At 41.8% G+C, this 15301-nt stretch overlaps 1 long non-coding RNA gene across 4 annotated transcripts; it reads left to right on the top strand.

Moving 5' to 3' along the window:
* Window positions 1-448: 448 nt before the first annotated feature.
* On the top strand, window positions 449-13537 carry LOC144372189 (uncharacterized). Of its 4 annotated transcripts, none has more exons than XR_013432217.1 (6): window positions 449-4877; window positions 4957-6157; window positions 8988-9146; window positions 9298-9576; window positions 10118-10254; window positions 12321-12461. It is a non-coding gene; the product is annotated as an uncharacterized LOC144372189 (long non-coding RNA). The 4 variants fall into 4 exon arrangements; XR_013432216.1 differs by lacking the exon at window positions 12321-12461 and adding an exon at window positions 11069-12314; XR_013432214.1 differs by lacking the exon at window positions 12321-12461 and adding an exon at window positions 13045-13537 and having other exon boundaries at window positions 450-4877.
* Window positions 13538-15301: the final 1764 nt, after the last annotated feature.

Here is a 15301-nt window from a genome sequence, read left to right on the forward strand (position 1 = left end):
GTAATCATTTCACCTTTGAATCATTCTGCATTAACAGTTTTCACTTTATGTCCAAATCATAACATGATCCTTTTCAATTAGACTGCGGGGACATTGCTTCAATATTTTCCTTACCAGGAAAAATGCTGCCCTTAAAAGGGTATATGTTCTAGTGGGGGAGAGATTGGCAATAGGAAAGAAATTAGTAGATGGTGCAGTAAGTTACAAAGTTGTGGAGAAGGATTGAGAGGAATCAGTGGATGGTACATTAGACACTGAGGTTCTTCCCAGGCCTGGCATCCTTGAGCTCTTGCATTTTTCCTTCACCTTTGACCCTTCACGTGAAACTGGACTTTTCACACCTACTTCCTGCATCTCTCCAGCTGTAGCCAGTGCCCTTCCTGGTCTCTACAAACTGTGAGTACTGAGGTGAAGAACCTGCTGGACAAAGTCCTAGGGTGAGTGCTGCTAAAAATGCACCCAGGGCTGTGTGGGTGGGGGCAAAGAGGGTCTGGAAGAGGGAACTGAAAGGGAATTGGTGTTGGGTGGCCTGGCCCAACGAGCTGCAACCAGATGGACCCTCTTTCCTGTGTCCGACCCCTTTGTGGGTCTCTTGGTAATCTGTCTTGCTTTGTAGTTTGAACTTGACCTGTGGACATTGACCGCATGATATTGATATGGGAGTTATAAGAATTTTCATCACTTGTGTGTTTTCAAAAATGATAGAAATAATGGACCCATGTGAGGACTGTAATGAAAATTTAGTAGAGGTCATTTGTAATGTCTGGCACATGGTTAAGTACCAGTAACATTTGCGAAATGAAGTAAAATAGTTGTATTCCATATAGTTATAGTGCTTAGGAACTTTGGTTTTTATGCTTAAGTGTTAGTAATAGTTGAGTGTTATCTTCTATAAGATGGAAGGGATTTATCAACTTTAGTTTCCACTGAGTATTAACTCAAATGGTTGAATATAGGTTTTCCAAGGAAAATGAAGATAAGATGTACTTAAGTATACATTTGTTATTGGTTCATGTTTTTAGGCACTTGGTGGACATTTTCTTACAAGGAGGAACATTTATATTTTCAGTATAAAGATTTCATAGAAAAATAAGCAGAGTGCCTTTATTTTAAAATTAATGGTAATTTCAGTCATGTATTTAAAAAATAAAATACTTTTGCATTGGTACTTGTCATCAAGTTCCTATAGGTTGACGCCTCCAGGATATTAATTGTGAGGAACAGAGTCTCAGGCAAGTGGTACATTTCTGGTGTTGTAACTAATAATTTTATTAAGTCAGTATTTGTGCTTATATGATTGAGGTTTTATATATTTGATAAATATTTTTAAGAATAACTTCAGGGCTGAGGTTGTGGCTCAGCGGCAGAGTGCTTGCCTAGCATGTGTGAGGCACTGGGTTTGATTCTCAGCACCACATATCAATAATTAAAATAAAGGTCCATTGACAAGTAAAAAAAAATTTCTAAAAAAGATGTAAAGATGCTATGTCAGTTTTTCATGGCTGTGATCAAAATAACCTAAACAAGAACAACTTGGAGAAAGAACAGTTTATTTTGGTTCATGGTTTCACTGGACTCAGTCATGGTCAATTAGCACCATTGATCTGGCACCCAAATGAGGCAGAATATCATGGCAGAGGGTATGGTAGAGAAAGCTGCTCAGCTCTTGGCAGTGGGGAACCAGGGTAGAAGAGGAAGGGGCCAGAGACAAATACTGTCCTCAATGCCAAACCCATAATGACTTACTTCCTCCATTTATGCCCCATATGCCTATACTTTTCACCACCTCCCTGTGGTCTCTTCAAATTATTAAGCCAACTAATAGATTAACCCACTGGTAACGTCAGAACTCTCATGAACATTCACCTCTGGAACATGGTGGCATTGCCTTAACCATGGGCTTTCCAGATTAAAAACAGTAACAGATTTTATTATTGGTTCTATTTTAGCATAATGTAGTTGTTATAACTGAGTTTCATGATGTAATTTGTTTTATGACTTTGTATTGTCCAAGTGTCTAGGGTATCAGAAGAAACTCAGACTCAATAAAGAGCAGACATGAGGGAGGTTGGTTATTAGGGGCAGGTTTATAGCAGTGGGAATTGATCCTATGAAGTCAACGCATGATTGACATTTTCACCATAGAGCAATACACATCTGAGATGAGAAAGAGAAAATTTACTTGAATTTGTTCTGGTTTGGTGGTCCCATATTGTTGGTGGAATTAGAAGACTAAGGCTCTAGGACTTGTTTTGTTCTTGTGATTAAAAACCAGGGCCTGGTACAAGCTAGGGAAGCAATCACTGATTGACACTCCTAGCTTTAGGCAGCAGGCTGTAAAATTTTAGGCAGCTTTTCTACCTTAGCCTCTCTTTGGAGCACAATAGACAATTTTAATTGTAAGGCATATAAGTAAGAGTGATTTATATAAAGGAAAAAAATGATGCTTGTTCACAGGCATACACTTAAGGTATTGCTCTATGATGTAATGTTTTCTGACAAATGCATCCTGAGGTAATTTTGTCCATATGCAAACATCAGAGTATGTACCCAGATAAAGTAAGATGGCTACATCACTAAGCGATCTAGTCTGATGGGACAAACTTATAAACTAATCTTCATTTACTGAAATGTTATGTCATTTGTGACTGTAACTGGGACCACAGAGGTAAACCTTTTGTCAACAGTTCAGTATTTTTTATGGGTTTGCATGATTCTCACACAAACAAACTGAGGTTTGAGGAGAAGACTTGCTCCTGGAAGTCTCCTATATCAGACTTCCAGGAAGGGCCAGTTTGACCCATTCCTAGCCAGTACCTGATGTGTGAGAATCATGTCACTGAAATGACTAGGAAGAAGCCCTTTCCATTTTGAGGGGCTATACTGGTGGCCAAGTCGGATGTCCCTGCTTCAGATGGTAAGTCTCCTTCCTTCATATAGTGGTGGGGTGGGGTGTGGGTAGGGGGTTGCCTAGAACTTTTGGTTTCCTGAGATTGGATTGCCATGGGACGGCTGGGCTCCTGTCACACCTGGGGCTGAACACTGGACACAGCAGCAGAGCTGGAAACATCACAGGCAATTAGGCCTCTCAGCTCTACCATGCAAGTGTGAGAAATAGGGTTATGAGGAAAGGCCATAGGTGCACAGTAGGTATGTTTGCAGGAAATAAGATCCAGCTGAACAGTGCCAGTGTGGGCACTGAATATGGGGATTTGGCTGGGCAATGCAAGTGTTGTGGCCTTTTTTGAGGGAAGCTGCAGATAGATACTCCATCCCCCCCCCATGCCCAGCATCTCTTCCTTTTGGTGTTACTGGCTCTTTACACTTGTTACCTAGATGTCTTGCTTTGGACCCATTTAAATTCCTTTTTAATATTCCCTGCACCAGTCCTGTGCCATTATCCCATTCCCACATGTTTACTGCCTGGTCGTAAAAACTTGGCCTCACAAAATTACGATTTCATTGTGTACAACTTCCATGGCCATAGATTCCCATCCTTGTCTAGGTTTCAAGACCCTTTCCTTAAATACATAGTCCTGAAACAGTGCCTGGGCCCCTTAGTAGGGATTATTAAGACATCCTTTTTCTCAGACCTGTGACCATGCTTCAGGACCCCAGACAGCCTGAGGTGGACCTGGGCCTTGAGCCTTCCTCCCCCCTGTGCCACCTGCTCCACTGTCTCCACTCCCTTCCTCCCATGCCCTGGGACTGATGGGGGGCGTACTAACTGGCTTTCCAGACCTGGGCCTGGCTCCTTGCTATAGTCCCAGACCACTAATCTCCAGGACCCTGGCCCTGTCCCCATCTCTGGATCTCAGGCCCCTTGCTGGTGCCTGCACTTGAACCTCCCCTCTTTTCCCTGGTGCTGTGGGATTTCTGCACTGCCTGGTCCCTCCAGTCAACCTGATTCTCCCCAGCCTGGGCTCCCCCATGAGTCCCGGGTCCCTACCCACCCAGACACCAAGGTTCATGCTGGCGCTGGCAGCCTTTCCACACCCAGGGCCCTCCTTTGGCCCTGCTTGGCTCCAGGTCTCTGTCTGGAGGATCTACTCCTCTTGATTGCAGAGGAGTGCAATGGGCTGGCCTCTGAGCCCACGAGGCTCCCTAGGGGAAACACAGCCCTGCCCCTCGCCTGGGCCCCCTTGGCTGCCCACAGCCTGACACCTGGCAGTGGACATGGGCACTGCGCTGACCTTGGCCTGAGCGATCCCCTCCCTTCCCTCCCCTGCCCTCTTGCCTTGTGGGCTGTTCCTAACCCAAGCCAGCCCTCCCTAACCATGGAGCTTTAAGCTCCAGTCCTGGGGCCTGGCTCATGTGCCGGGCCCCTGTGCGCGTGTTCGTCGTCGTGTCTCGTGGCGTGCTGTGGGGTCGGGTGGTGCTGTGGGGTGGGGTGGCGTTGCTCTGGGTCGTCGGGTCAAACCGGGGGCCCTTTGCACGCACTCTTCTCGGTGCCCCTTGCGCCCCCCCACCCCACCTCACTCTTTTCTTCTTCTCCAGTGTTTGCCAGTGTTTCTGATTTGCAAAGGAAGGGAGCATCCAGGAGGGAATGGACATGGGGTTGGGAGTGTTGTGTGGCTCAAATGGAGGCAAATGTAACTGGGGCTTTCCCTCAGTGTCATTCATCTACAGATCACTTTTTATACCTCTTAGGGCAGCTGGGAGAAATTTTCAGAGAAGGAACCTTAGGATATTCCCCTGACTGTAGCTCAGGCCAGAAATTCCTCATGTTGTTCCATACTCCTTCATCCACTTCCACACATCCAAGGAAGATCGGGACTAGGGACACTGTATACTCAAGCCAATTGCTCTCTGAGCCTGGACAGAAGAGTAGGAAGAGGCTTCAGCAGACCCCAACATACCTGCTCTGTGTTTAACAGGTGATTAACAGCTGCCTAGGCCAGGAACATTTCACCCTAGTCTTGAAGAGTGGTGGCTGCACTAACTGCATTTAAATAGCCGACAGGTACCCATCATCCTCCAAAATAAGAGAAAGAAAGATGTACCTCAAACTGATGTGGGATGTATGGAGAGGAGCTTACCTCAGTATAGAGGTAAGCTCCTCAAAATATGAACCTCCAAATATGATATCGCTGGTTATTGGTGAAGACTGCTGCTTCTGCACATATGGAAGTTTGAACATTAGAGAAGCAGGCCAAGGCAAGCAAATGAAGCAGAATTTATTTAAAAGACTACTCTTACGAGGGAGAAAGTGGGCATAGTTGCTATCCTGGTATCCCAAGAAGCCAGGTGTTCTGCCCTTTTTATATGTCCTAGGCTTCTTTTGATGTTCTCTTTCCCTCCTTATTTTTCTTGTTCCTTTGGTCATGACTAGGCCCAGGAATGCTTGCTGGGATGGCCAAAAGTTGAGAAATAGGTAGGCTGAAGGCAGAAGGGTAGGATGGAGTAGAGGAAAAACACCCTAATAACCTATAGCTCCTTGTAGGGCAGAGATTTTCCTGAGACTGGTTACTTTGACAACAGGTTGGAGCAGGGGCAGGTTCCTGATAAGATCCCTCAGGGACAGTCTCCCACTTCCCAGACTCACTCAAAATTGGCCTCCTAGATATGACCTGACTTTATTTACTTATCTATACTGATGCCTGTCTAATTCTGATTTCCACACCCTTAGAAAATTGTTCTTTAACTTCCAGAGTTCTCTCCAAACTCGAATACCAAAAGGAATCACCTGCTCATACTTTAACAGGGGATTCTGATTCAGTAGGTCTGTGGGGAGCCTGAGAGTGCAGTTCCAGCCTGCTCCCAGGTGAAGGCCTCCCAGCAGGGAACAGCTCACAGCCATCAGTAGACTACAATCCACAGCCAATGGGACCCAGGCCCACAGGGCAGAAAGTGGGAAGGCTAAGACAGCCTTATCTGTTTTTCATTCACAAACAGGACCCTGTTGCTGGCTGCTGCAGCACACCTACCACCACTGAAAAGAACAGAAGTGAAGATATTTGCTTGGTGAGGTGTGAATAGGCGTGGTTGGAATGAGCCATTAGGCAGGCAAGACAACACAACCTCTGCCTCTTGATTCTGCTTTGGATCAGTGAGACACACTGGTCTTCAGCGCCCTGATGCTCCAACATCCACCCTTTCAAATGTTAGGATATACTCTGGGGTATTGATGTTGCTGCGAAAGAAAGTTTTATTTTAGGTAGTTAAATTTTTTTTACATCTCAGTAACATTGTTTTCATTTCAGTGGCCTTTAGTGATTAATAAGTACACTCTATGATTTGTCAGGATCTCTTAAGCAATGAGTTAAGATATTTTTTCTATTTTCTAAAAACTTTTTCATAAACCTAGAACATTAATAAACCATGGGAGATCAAGAGTCTGTCTTTTTATATCTAATGACAGTAAAAGACGTGTGCAGATCATTTATTCAAACACTTCTATTTGTTAATCAAATTTAAGTTCCTTCCTTTTTAAAAAGTTTTTAGTTGCAGATGGACACAATAGCTTTATTTTATTCATTTATTTTATATGTGGTTCTGAGAATCCAACCCAGTGCCTCACACATGGTAGGCAAGCCCCCTACCACTGAACTACAACCCCTGCCAGTTCCTTTATTCTTGAGAGGAGACCATCTTTTTCATATTTTGCCCTTTGCCTTTCATATTTCCCTCTAGTTTTCTCACTCTGAATAAAACAAGATAAAAGGAAAATGTCAATTTTTCATAAGAAATGATATGCTTTCTATGATAAACCTAATGATAACTCACTTATAGGATTCTGAATGATAGGAGTAGCATAGTAGCCAGGGCCCAACTCAGAATCTGGTGCTGGTAAGAGCTTAAGTTTGAAAATGGCAAGACAAAAGTTGGGGCTTAACCTAAAGGCAAATGTCAAAAGAAGGGGCTTTTGTTTTGCCATTCACTGAGGGTTTTGCTCTTCTGCTTTACAACTAACTGACTAAATCCATGAAATAACTACTTACTTTTTTCTCTTTTATTTAAAGAGGGGATAAAATGTCATTTAGAAAAATTCTCTGGCTGAAGCCATACCTCAGTGGTAAAGTGCTTGCTTCACATGTGTGATGCACTGGGTTTAATCCTCTGTACCACATAAAAATACATAGATACTGTGTGTGCATCTACAACTAAATAAATATTTTTAGAAAATCCCTCACAATTACTATAATCCATTAATACAAATCTCATTATGTTATTATAGACCAAAAGAGGCTGATTTAATCTGAAAATCTTCCTAAAGGTCTAGAATACGAAGGGCACAGATGGAAAGTGTGCCTGCACCAAGACACTAGTATAGCTGGATATTCCAGGTTCAGTTTGAACACCACTCCACCTTGTACCTTCCAACCCAAACAAGGAAGATGTGAATCTGCAGGGCTCCTGTGTGGGGCTGGCAGCCCAGGGCAGTGGATCTGAAATAGAAATGGGTTTCAGAGACCAAAAAAGCTGTGGGAATGCCCCTGGGAGATATATGTGGTGTCCAACAGGCTCATCTTCCCTTCTGTACTTTTGCATGCACTGATCTTTTGGGACTAGGACCTCATCTACAGTAGCTTGAGGATGCCAAGACCTGATAGGTGCTTATACAGAAGCCTCCAATCCTATCCATAAAGGAAGTAATTTCTGTGAGTTTAAGGATCCTTCTCAGCAACCCTCAGGTAACTGGATAGGTTCTTGCTTGCTCAAGGCTTTCCCAAGGTGGGAAATTTCCCCCCACATTGTGGTCCCTTTCCAGGTAGAACTCAAGTACTACAGAATTCTGCACCTGCTCCCACAGGAGAGAAAAGAATTAGTTTTTTTCATGTTCATTTTTTGTATTGTTTTAAAATGTGTCTCTTGACATATTTACAACAAACATTGAAGGGGTTCATGTTATATCTTCATTCATACCAAGGGCATTGGTCACTTCCACCAACTTGTCTTCCATCTTTTCCTCAATCTTTTCTAGACCCTAATAATCCTTACTCTACATTCAAGTAAACTTTTTGTTTATAAAATTCTACATTTGAGAGAGAACATGCCATACATGTAGCTCTTTTCATAACACCTTGCTGAAATATGCTTGATTGAATAATAATGCAGCATTGATGACATTGAAGGGATAATTAAACAGGGGGGCCAGTGTTTCTATAAGATGTAAATATATGTGTGCTTCTGATAATTTTTTAATAACCAATTTCTGGTAACCTTGCAACAGTGGGCCATACCTGTAATCACACCTATTAAGGAACCTGAGGTGGGAGGACTTCAATGTTTAGAAAGCCTGGGATATTTAGGAAGGCTCTGTGGCTGAAAGAAAATACCAATAAAGGGGCTCTGGTAGTAAAACATGAAAAATTCTTTTACATTAGGGAGATGTTTTAAAGGGCCACAGTTTTGTTCTTCATTGGGTTTATGCTTCTAAGATAATAAGCAGTATGATCATGTAAGAATGATCAAACCTTTACAAAGGTTATTTGTTGTACTATGTTTCAGGAACTGTTGTTACTTTGCTCATATTTCCTTTTTTCTTCTTCAGTACTGGAATTGAAGCCAGGTCGCTAGAACAAAGCTACATTTCCAGGCTTTTTATAATTTTGAGAGAGAGTCTCCTTTAGTCCCTCACCTGACTTCAGACTTTTATTCCTTCTACCTCAGCTTCCTAGTTGCTGTGATGACAAGTGTGTGACACAACTATGCTGGACTGACCTATGGTTTCTTAGAATCCTAAGACATAAGTTTCAAAATTAAGAATTTTGTTCTCACTTCACAGATTGAATAATGTCCATTAGCTGTGACTTAAAAATGTTAAATTTATAATCACATTTTAATCTATTAAATGTTGAGATAAGAATTTAAGTCTGAACCATATTTTTTTTTTGATATTTGAGTATAGCTTTTCATTCCCCCACCCCACCTCTCTATTCCCCTTAGTCTTTATAATTTAGGAATTCATCAGTAGAGAAAAAAAACAGGTAGCTGAGAATTCCAATCAAGAGTGGAGAATTGATTTCCATCTTTTCTCCTAACAGGACTCTCTACAGAGGACTCGGTTGCAGCATTGCATTTGGTGTGATTTTGAATAATGAATTAAGCCTTTGTAGAAGCAAAGGTACATGCCCTGAAGAAGTGCTGTGATAATGGGATTTCACATACACAAAGAAAACAGAGAATCTGGTGTTTCATAATGAGTAAGCCTTTGTGAAATATTTTAGCCTTAATCTACTTAATCTAATTAATTAATTACTTAATCTAATGAATTACTCATCCCAATTAGATTTATTATAATTGCATCCAAGATGATTTCTCTTCTTTTTTTTATTTTAATTTTTTTCTTCTTAGATATACAGGACAGTAAAGATGATTGCTTTTCTACTGAAGTTCATCGGACCCAACCTTGTGAAGCAATTTGCTGCCAAGAGTACCATCATCATCCAACATAATGAACTCTACCTTGAAATTGTTCATTCAAGTGGGCCATCAATAAATAACAAATGCTGAGCAGCCACTCAATTTTTTCCCTCCTCTTTCAGCCCTGCCACTGCTTCTTCTGATCTAGAGGCCAAAGTCATGGACCAATCACTCCTGTGACAAGCAGGCTCTGGAATCTATAGAGTGACAGTAAGATCCCAGTTGCCTTTGTCACTAAGCTTAGAAGATTCTGGGAAGTGGTTCCCCTTTCTGTCCTCAGCTGGGAGAACCGAGGTGGGAAAGCCTAAAATATAGGCCATGGGGGCTGCTATATTTGGTCTCCTTCCACCCAGACACTTTCCTAGCGCCCATACACCATAGAACCATCCCTAGTTCTACCTGCCTGCCTTTCCAGAACCGTATGCCTATGACATCAAAGAACTCAAATTCATCCTCAGGAGAGTGCCATGCTGCAAAGCAACCAGACAGTCGCCTGACCTGGCAGCTTCTCTTGGTAAAATCCGTATAGTCCTAGAAACAGGCTCCCCAGAGACATGCAAACTTCTAACCCTGATTCATGACCACTGAGTTCTAGGAGTACTGAGTGTTCAGATTGGTAGATTTTGTTTTTACTTCTGTTCATGAAAAATGTAAGATGTATCACTTACCAAAGTCTCCTTGTTTACTTTCTAATAGGCAATTGATGTTGTTGTACAGGCTCTCATGAATATTTGGTTCTCTTAATCAACAGGTGGCAGAATGAAGAGAGAAGAGAGGATGGAAGAGTGCTGCAAGCCGTAGGAGACAGAGCTCTGATTCTGAGCTGTGCTGTGGACTTGTCATCAGAGCCTTAGAGATGGTCTCCTTTGGTGGACAGAGATATGGAAGGTATCCAGGGAGGGTGATGCAAAACAGCCCCAAATTTTAGCCTCAAACAAATATATCCAAGTATAGGAAAGAAAGTATGGGATGATAGGAGCTCCTTAGCTGGGAAATGTGTCTCTTTGCACAATATCTGTATCCTGCATCTACCTAAGGAAGGGCCTGGAGTCTTCAGTGTCTAAGACAGCCACAAGGCTGTCCCTGACCAGCACAGCTTCTCTCAGACACTAGCATCTCTCAGAATGATGTCACTGAGATCCAGTTTAATACCAACCAGGGAGAGGAGGTCCTGGAAGGCAGAATGTCTGCCTCTGGTCCCTGGATCCCTGTGGTAATGAATTAAACTATATAGAAAATGTACAAATGTCTCTATTTAAACAATGTATTTCTTGATGGAAAGACTTACACAGAAGAAAACCTATAGAGTATCTAGATGAAATTTTGAAAGACATGTTTTCTTTTACCTGTATATTTTCTCAAGGAAAAAATTATATAAAACTAACCTTATAAAAACATCCTAAAATCAAAAATATTTTAAATATTCTTTTTATGGGGAATATGTATTTTTAAATATTTTTTCTCAGTTGTAGATGGACACAATACCTTTCTTTATTTCTCTTTATGTGGTGCTAAGAATCAAACCCAGGGCCTCACACATGTTAGGTGAGCACTGTATCTCTGAGTCACAACCCCAGCCCAACAGGAAATGTATTCTTTTCTGTATCCATTATACTGGAGTTATCAAAAACGGAAGACATTATAATAAGCTCAAGGCACAAAGTCTAATATAATAGCACAATTGTATTCCTTCTGTCTTTAGGAACCCACACTGAACACACACAGTTTATGCACAAGGGATAAAGAAAATCAGCAATCCGATCAAAAAGCAAAAGCAGATTTCAGACTGAATATCAGAGAATGTCTCTCAAAAATCACACAGCAATTGGCCCATAGAGAGAGCTTCAGAAATTAGAAAAGACTGGACAGGTAGCCATCAGCACCAGAGCAAACCTCTACAGAGCCACAAAGCCCCTGGCAAATGTCAGAATACTGGGTCATTCCAAGTGTTTTGGGGGAATATGTGCATGCATTACTGCACATCACTATTGAAAAATAAATGTTGCACCCTAAAGAACAATCTGTCAATTATCAGTAAAGTTAAGGTCATACACTTTTTATGAAACAGTTTTATTAATCGTCACCTGTTCTAGAGAAATTTTCCCACAGGTTCATAGAGACAATTATGTGTGGTTATGGAGACAGCAGCAATATGAATGTCCACTGCAGGACAATTGAAAGTTGGGGTGTGCTAAGGCACATCAGAGGCTACTATGTCAGAATTTGAAGCAGCAGATGAAATGTACATAAAAAGATCTTAATAAGTTGCAGATGGGGACTTTGAGTGCAGATTAGTGGTAGAGTGCTTGCCAGCATGCATGAAGTCCTAGAGTCAATACCCAGTGATACTTAAAAAAAAAGTCGAAGGAAAGAAAAAGAAAAAAAAAGGAAACGTTAAAATTTCTTCTAAATACAATTGAGTATGTCCCCTGAAACTTTTACATCAATTAAAAATATAATCTCCTGAAGAATGAATCAATCCTCTTCCTATAACTTGTTAGAGGTTATGTGTGAAAATGGTTTACTATTGTGTTGATACAAAAAGCTCCACAAAATCTTGCAAATCAAGAGGTTCAAATATTTGTGTTCACTTTTGAAACATAGCAAAACTGTCAAGGCCATCAAGGGTATGCACATCCATGGTCTTAAGAGTATGATCCAGCACCACTGAGTCTGGTCTCTAAAACCAGCCAGTCCATATACGGAGAACTAGCTAGGTGTAGTGACCCTTGCAGGCAATCCCAAAGAAGCAAGAGACTGAGGGAAGAAATACAGATGTTTGAGGCCATCCTAGGCAAGATAGCCAGATCTGGTCTCAAACACAAGATAAAAAAGGCTGACAAAAATCTCAGTGGTAAAGCCTAATATTCAATCATGAGAATCATCGAAAAACAAACAAAAATTAAGTGCAGAATTAGACCAGTGATTTTGAATTTTTTTTGTATTATATTTAGAAACAGAGTCTCACTGAGTTGCTTTGCACCTTGCCCTTGCTAAGGCTGGCTTTGAATTCAACATTCTCCTGCCTTGACCTCCCAAGCCTCTGGGATTACAGAGGTGCACCACCATGCCTGGTTAATTTGTCTATGTTTATTTGAAATAGAGAAAGAATTTTTAGAGTGAATTGAAACTTGAAAGAACTAGAGGCTCGCTTCTATCCTACCTCATCCACGCATCCTTTCCCTCATTCAATCAAAACCAAGGAATTTCCAAAATGCCTTCAGGATTGGTCCACTTGCACCTTAATCCTATGAGGTTCTTCAATCAATGTATGATACAAATGAATGTTCCTCCCACATGATTGGGTGTTGCTTCTGAGGTCAACTACTGGACAGAACACTATGAAAAGCTTCAGTCCATACCAGACTGAATGAGTTGGTCTTTTTCCTAGGCCAGGTACACACACACCTTGGCATGGTAGGGAAGCTGAAGCTATGGCAGTCTGTCAGTCAACCTGGAGATCATTTACTCTTAGGAGATCTTGTCCAGAGCTCTGCATTCCCCTAGGCCTGAACCCAGATAATTTTCCTTCACTGAGATGCCACTCCTCCCAGTGCCTCCAGAGCTGCAGAGATGTGGATTTTCCAGTAAGCCAACTGCCTCACTGGGCTTACACAGAGCAGGGAGCTGTCTTTGGGGAACTGAGGTCGTGCACTAACAGTACGTGTTGTTACACAGGAGCACGTAGTTGAGATGGACCAGCACGGAGTTCAAGACCATCCAGCAGTCAATGACTGAAACCTCTCAGGAGCTCTAGTCACCTCAAATATCTGCAAACACTATGGTCAGTGGGACCAATGGGTCCTGAACTTCCCAGGAGGTGCCAGTGCCTGGACAATTGGACAAACCCACACTCAGGCCTTCTCTTGGAGCCCAGGATGTCCCCAGAAGCTGCTGAAAACTGAGGCTCACATCCCAGAGGAACCCAGAAATAAAAGCAATCTCATCTTGAAGATGCCTTGCAGTACAATGCCCTTCAGCCAAATCCCTAGAAGGAACCTGAAATACACCACTGGGGACCCTCATACTGCCCCTGTGGACTCATGCACTGGGACTATGCCCTGCATGCCTAGGCACTTTGAAGTCTTGGCTATGGTGATCATCCCTCATTTTGTTCTTTCTCTCTGAAATGATTTAAAGATTCTTGAATAAACAAAAATTCTTTGTGTAATTAATTTGTTAAAGAACTCTTCTTTTAGATGAACTGAAAATTCTTCTAGTTTCTAATGTGACTGAATTTTTCATGATGAGCCATTCCTTTATTCACTGCTTGTCTATTGATGTGGAGGGGATGAGTAAAGGGTCAGGATTGGAATCTATATAGGTAGGTTTGGGGCAGGAAGGAGCCAATTACCCAGCTCAGATCTGTGGCTGAACTCAATGCCATCTCTGGAGATATGAGGGTAGTGTGCTAACAGAATGTATAGTTGGGTGGCCACTTGATGGCGTCTCCTCGAAACTGAATGTGACCTTCTGGAAAAGGAGAGAGAATAAGCATCAATAAATATCCTTTAAATGTTCTACAGTTAATTTCTCATTAACTAAGAAGGACTTCAAAATGAAATCTCTAGTCTTGGGACTTCTGAATTGTCAATCATGGGATCCAAGACATCAGCTCTAGGTCAGACATGTCCAGACGGTGACAGAATCCTGCTCTGGTGGGCTATGTCCAGGTTGAGAAACTTTACAGATTTTATTTTGAGATCCACCAAAACTGAAGGCTTTTGGGTGGGGTCATATGCCTAATGTCAGTTGGCTCAGATAGCTTTAGCAAACTATCATCAGCAGGGTGCCATGTTGTTTACTAGTAGTCCAAGGTACACAGGAGGCTCAAGCAGGAGCATTGCTTGGGCCCAGGATTTTGAAGCCTCCCTGGACAATAGAACAAGATCCTGTCTCAAAAAATAAAAAGATAAATTATACATTGGGCTTAGCTTGAAGGGATGTAATGCCTTCATTAGCATGGACATGGACTTTTAAACTTTCCTGTTCCCTGAAACCTGGTAGGTTTTAGATTGAGGGGATTTAGATTTACAGGGGTTAGGTGCTAGGTCTTACTGAACAGTGAGATCAGACCTGTTTGCCTTGCTTTTCTCATCAGCTAAATTGAGTGTCAATTGTCTATGGCATGGAATGGGAGTAGAGGTCAAGGAGAAGTTGGAGTATTTTTGTGGTTCAGATATACAGACAGGATTCCAATAGGATCATCCTTTTTTAAAAAAAATTAAAATCTAAATCAGCTTTTCTTCCTCTCCCTCTCATGGATTTTCTTGAACCTTGGGCACAACTAGAAGATTAGCCTCCACAATAAACAAAGGAAGCTAGGTGCAGAGGCCAAGGCCTGTAATCTCAGGGATTTGGAGTCTGAAGCAGGAGGAAAACAAGTTCAAGGCCAGAGACAGCAAAATTAAAAGTCCTTCTCTCTCTCTCTCTCTCTCTCTCTCTCTCTCTCTCTCTCTCTCTCTCTCTCTTTCTCTCTCTCTCTCTCTCACACACACACACACACATACACACACACAGGAGATGTAGTTTGGTATAGAGGTGTATGAAGCTCTTGGTTCAATCACCTGCACCACCAAGGGGGAAAAAAACACCTATAGCGTGTCATGACCACATATGTCACTGTGCAAAAAAAGATTCCAGACCTTGTAAGATGATATATTTTACAAATGTAATAGTACTAAAGGACATCTTCATTTTTGAGAACCTTTCATTGCTTTACACACACATACACCATGCCTACCAAAATTGAGCATTCTAATAATGTACTTTCCTTTGGTTAAATTTACATAAAACAAAATTAGAAGTCTCTAAAAATCTTTATACAACTATGCTTTCAGTATTGAAAATGATGAGAAGAAATACATAGCATAGCACATTATAATTTTTTTGTTACACATGACAGTACAATGACTTTGACATATAATACATTTTA

This window comes from Ictidomys tridecemlineatus (genome assembly GCF_052094955.1).
Source record: "Ictidomys tridecemlineatus isolate mIctTri1 chromosome 1 unlocalized genomic scaffold, mIctTri1.hap1 SUPER_1_unloc_2, whole genome shotgun sequence".
Classification (NCBI taxonomy): Eukaryota; Metazoa; Chordata; class Mammalia; order Rodentia; family Sciuridae; genus Ictidomys; species Ictidomys tridecemlineatus.